This window comes from Diadema antillarum, unplaced genomic scaffold (assembly GCF_040938485.1).
Source record: "Diadema antillarum isolate AM-2024a unplaced genomic scaffold, OU_Dant_1.0 seq00000722_RagTag, whole genome shotgun sequence".
Taxonomy (NCBI): Eukaryota; Metazoa; Echinodermata; class Echinoidea; order Diadematoida; family Diadematidae; genus Diadema; species Diadema antillarum.
The window spans coordinates 616,642-622,512 of record NW_027271625.1 but is presented as its reverse complement, the minus strand read 5'-3'; positions in this window follow the sequence as shown (position 1 = coordinate 622,512).

The window sequence follows — 5,871 nt, the reverse complement described above, 5'->3', positions numbered from 1 at the left end:
GTAACAGAAATCATTACGATTATTGAATTTGCTAATAGACATATATAATCATGGGGGTGTTTTGTCGAATTTGACATACTAGAACCCCATGGGCCACCCTTAACTAACTTGCCCTCCGTTCCCTACATACAGTTTGTCAAGAAAGGATAAGTGGTTTCATAGCCCATGGCGTCAGAGGCCTGTCAGGGCAAGTAAATGTATAAAATGAATGATTAAGATTATTGAATATGCTCAAAATACATACAATAATTATGATCTTAGGGGTATTGTGGCGACTCTGACCTACGAAAACCCCATGGGCCACCCCAAACTAACTTGCCCTGCTTTCCCTATATACAGTTTGTCAAGATAGGACAAGTGATTGTCTGGTCCATGTCGTCAGGGCAACTAAAATGTAACAGGTACGGGTAAGATAAATGAATATGCTAAAATAGATATATAATCGTAGGGATATTTTGTCGAATTTGACCTACTACAACCCCATTGGCCACCCCAAACTAACTTGCCCTGTATTCCCTACATACAGTTTGTCAAGAAAGGACAAGTGGTTTCCTGGCCCATGGCGTCACAGGGCTGTCAGGGCAAGTAAATGTTACAGCAATGATATAAGATTATTGAATATCCAGAAATACATACAATAATTATTATCTTAGGGGTATTTTGGCGGGTTTTACTTATAAGAACGCCATGGGCCACCCCAAACTAACTTGCCCTGCTTTCCCTATATACAGTTTGTCAAGATAGGACAAGTTATTGTCTGGCCCATGCCGTCAGAGTCCCGTCAGGGCAAGTAAATGTAACACAAATGATTACGATTATTGAATTTGCTAACATACATATATAATCATAAGGGTGCTTTGTCGAATTTAACATACTAGAACCCCATGGGCCACCACAAACTAACTTGCCCTCCGTTCCTTACATACAATTTGTCAAGAAAGGATAAGTGGTTTCATAGCCCATGGCGTCAGAGGCCTGTCAGGGCAACTAAATGTAACAGGTACGTGTAAGATAAATATGCTACAATACATATATAATCGTAGGGGTATTTTGTAGAATTTGACCTACTAGAACCCCATGGGCCACCCCAAACTAACTTGCCCTGCATTCCCTACATTCAGTTTGTCAAGAAAAGATAAGTGGTTTCCTGGCCTATGGCGTCACAGCGCTGTGAGGGCAAGTAAATGTAACAGGAATGATATAAGATTATTGAATATCCTGAAATACATATAAATATTATGACTTTAGGGGTATTGTGGCGACTTTGAACTACGAGAACCCCATGGGCCACCCCAAACTAACTTGCCCTGCTTTCCCTATATACAGTTTGTCAAGATAGGACAAGTGATTGTCTGGCCCATGCCGTCAGAGGCCCGTCAGGGCAACTAAAATGTAACAGGTACGGGTAAGATAAATGAATATGCTAAAATACATATATAATCGTAGGGGTATTTTGTCGAATTTGACCTACTAAAACCCCATGGGCCACCCCAAACTAACTTGCCCTGCATTCCCTACATACAGTTTGTCAAGAAAGGATAAGTGGTTTCCTGGCCCATGGCGTCACAGGGCAGTCAGGGCAAGTAAATGTAACAGGAATGATATAAGATTATTGAACATCCTGAAATACATACGATAATTATGACTTTAGGAGTATTGCGGCAACTTTGACCTACGAGAACACCATGGGCCACCCCAAACTAACTTGCCCTGCTTTCCCTATATTCAGTTTATCAAGACAGGACAAGTGATTGTCTGGCCCATGCCGTCAGAGGCCCGTCAGGGCAAGTAAATGTAACACAAATGATTACGATTATTGAATTTGCTAACATACATATATAATCATAAGGGTGCTTTGTCGAATTTAACATACTAGAACCCCATGGGCCACCACAAACTAATTTTCCCTCCGTTCCCTACATACAGTTTGTCAAGAAAGGATAAGTGGTTTCATAGCCCATGGCGTCAGAGGCCTGTCAGGGCAACTAAATGTAACAGGTACGTGTAAGATAAATATGCTAAAATACATATATAATCGTAGGGGTATTTTGTAGAATTTGACCTACTAGAACCCCATGGGCCACCCCAAACTAACTTGCCCTGCATTCCCTACATTCAGTTTGTCAAGAAAAGATAAGTGGTTTCCTGGCCGATGGCGTCACAGCGCTGTGAGGGCAAGTAAATGTAACAGGAATGATATAAGATTATTGAATATCCTGAAATACATACAAATATTATGACTTTAGGGGTATTGTGGCGACTTTGAACTACGAGAACCCCATGGGCCACCCCAAACTAACTTGCCCTGCTTTCCCTATATACAGTTTGTCAAGATAGGACAAGTGATTGTCTGGCCCATGCCGTCAGAGGCCCGTCAGGGCAACTAAAATGTAACAGGTACGGGTAAGATAAATGAATATGCTAATATACATACATAATTATAGGGGTATTTTGTCGAATTTGACCTACTAGAACCCCATTGGCCACCCCAAACTAACTTGCCCTGTATTCCCTACATACAGTTTGTCAAGAAAGGATAAGTGGTTTCCTGGCCCATTGCGTCACAGCGCTGTCAGGGCAAGTAAATGTAACAGGAACGATATAAGATTATTGAATATCCTGAAATACATACAAATATTATAACTTTAGGGGTATTGTGGCGACTTTGAACTACGAGAACCCCATGGGCCACCCCAAACTAACTTGCCCTGCTTTCCCTATATACACTTTGTCAAGATAGGACAAGTGATTGTCTGGCCCATGCCGTCAGAGGCCCGGCAGGGCAACTAGATATAACATGTACGGGTAAGATAGATGAATATGCTAATATACATACATAATTATAGGGGTATTTTGTCGAATTTGACCTACTAAAACGCCATGGGCCACCCCAAACTAACTTGCCCTGCATTCCCTACATTCAGTTTGTCAAGATAGGACAAGTGATTGTCTGGCCCATGCCGTCAGAGGCCCGTCAGGGCAACTAAAATGTAACAGGTACTGATAAGATAAATGAATATGCTAAAATACATATATAATCGTAGGGGTATTTTGTCGAATTTGACCTACTAGAACCCCATGGGCCACCCAAGACTAACTTGCCCAGCATTCCCTACATACAGTTTGTTAAGAAAGGATAAGTGATTTCCTGGCCCATGGCGTCACAGGGCTGTCAGGGCAAGTAATTGTAACAGGAATGATATAAGATTATTGAATATCCAGAAATACATACAATAATTATGATCTCCGGGGTGTTTTGGCGAGTTTTACTTACAAGAACCCCATGGCCACCCCAAACTAACTTGCCCTGCTTTCCCTATATACAGTTTGTCAAGATAGGACAAGTGATTGTCTGGCCCATGCCGTCAGAGGCCCGTCAGGGCAAGTAAATGTAACAGAAATCATTACGATTATTGAATTTGCTAATAGACATATATAATCATGGGGGTGTTTTGTCGAATTTGACATACTAGAACCCCATGGGCCACCCTTAACTAACTTGCCCTCCGTTCCCTACATACAGTTTGTCAAGAAAGGATAAGTGGTTTCATAGCCCATGGCGTCAGAGGCCTGTCAGGGCAAGTAAATGTATAAAATGAATGATTAAGATTATTGAATATGCTCAAAATACATACAATAATTATGATCTTAGGGGTATTGTGGCGACTCTGACCTACGAAAACCCCATGGGCCACCCCAAACTAACTTGCCCTGCTTTCCCTATATACAGTTTGTCAAGATAGGACAAGTGATTGTCTGGCCCATGGCGTCAGAGGCCCGTCAGGGCAACTAAAATGTAACAGGAACGGGTAAGATAAATGAATAAGCTAAAATATATATATAATCGTAGGGGTATTTTGTCTAATTTGACTTACTAGAACCCCATGGGCCACCCCAAACTATCTTGCCATACATTACCTATATACCGTTTTTCAAGATAGGACAACTGATTGTCTGGCCCATGCTACCAGAGGCCGGTCAGGGCAACTTGATGTAACATGTACGGGTAAAATGAATAAAATGTTAATATAGGTTTTCCCGGTCAATTTCATACTTTTGTCATTCAAGTTCCTATTCCGAGCATTCAATTTCACGCATTCCACGCTCCGAGCACTGAATCAGCAATCAAATTCAAAATCCGGTCATTCGAATTCACTATCCGAGCATTCAAATTCACTGTCGGAGCATTCAGATTCACTATCAGAACATTCAAATTCACTATCGGAGCATTCAAATTAGAGAGAGGAGCACGCATTTCATCAATGAGCATTCAAATTCATGTCAAGCTGGCGACGGAATCTCGTCGGTCATTCAAATTCGTGAATAGGCAACCATGTTCCAAATAACTACATTCAATTTAAAAGAAGTCCTGAATTTAGTTAGTTTGGGGCCGTGTATGCATGTGTTTCTCATTTGGCTTTGAATATATTGGGATTTATGATGATTATTTATTTTGCAGTAGAGGTCCACCTATTCATTGACAATTTTGAACTCGCGCTTAGCAAAAAGGAATATACAGGCACATGTCCCTCGGATTGGACATATTTGGAGGTCCCATGTATGAGAGAGTCACAACTCATGCACGTAAAAGATCCCACTCATTTAGTCATCGCAAAGAGCAGAACATTCAACTGGACCCCATATGGAAGACCAGCTATTGCAGCTGAATATGGGTACTCTATGGCAGCCATCTTCTTTGATGGAAAATGAAACAAACAAATATTAGGCACTGTATTATATAATACGGAGGGTTGCAATGGTTGACACTTTCGAGGGAAAAAAAACCAATTTCGACTATACTGAAACTGATACATGAACATTTTACACGTCTTGTTTGTTGTGTATTGCTGTCTTATTGATTTACTTTTGCGGGACTATGTGAGATCATTGTGTGTCAGTTTGTCTTTAAATTGATGAATTGTCATAATGTGGTTGGTGGTGGGGCGTTGTCAGCATGCACAGCATCATCAAGAAATATGATTAAATTGTCGTTGTGTTGTTTGAATGCACTGCTGATTGGACATTACAATTTGAAATTTATTGAGATGAAAAACAAAGCATACATGAACAGAGAACAATGTAGAACCTGTAAACAATCATAATTACACCATATGCAAGCCTTCATTGGTTGTGTTGGCCCTTTTTCCTTTCTTAAAAGTAAACTCCATTTTCCTCGTTAAATTGATTGCACGAAGTAGGAACTTGATCGCCTAAAAATGAATTTGAACGCTCCAAACAAGCTCATTTGGACTATCACGTGACTATCGCATGAATTTGAATGCACGAGTAGGAAAGTCGGTGCTCGCATTTTGAAATTGAAGTCCAATCGTGAACTTGATTTCACGAAAACGAAATAGAACGCCCATAAATGAAATTGATCGCTCGGATTCTGAATTCGAATGCCCGAATATTTTCGCGTGCGTGCGCTGCGTGAATTTGAATGACAAAAGTATGAAATTGACCGCGGGAAAACCTATATACATAATAGGGTGTCGAATTTGACCTATACTATAGAACCCCATGGGCCATCCCAAACTAACTTGCCCGGCATTCCCTACGTGCAGTTTGTCAAGAAAGAACAATGGTTTCCTGGCACACACCGCAAAAGGCCCGTCAGGGCAACTAAATGTAACATGTAGGGCCCATGGGTAATAAAATAAATCTGGTAATATACATATAGGGGTATTTTGTTAAATATGACCAACTAGAATCCCAATAGCCACCCCCAATAACTTGCCCTGCATTCCCTACATACAGTTTGTCAAGATAGGATAATTAGTGATTATCTGGCTCATGCTGTCAAAGGCCCGTTAGGGCAACTAAATGTAACATATACGAGTAATACGGATGGATATGCTAAAATCAATATCT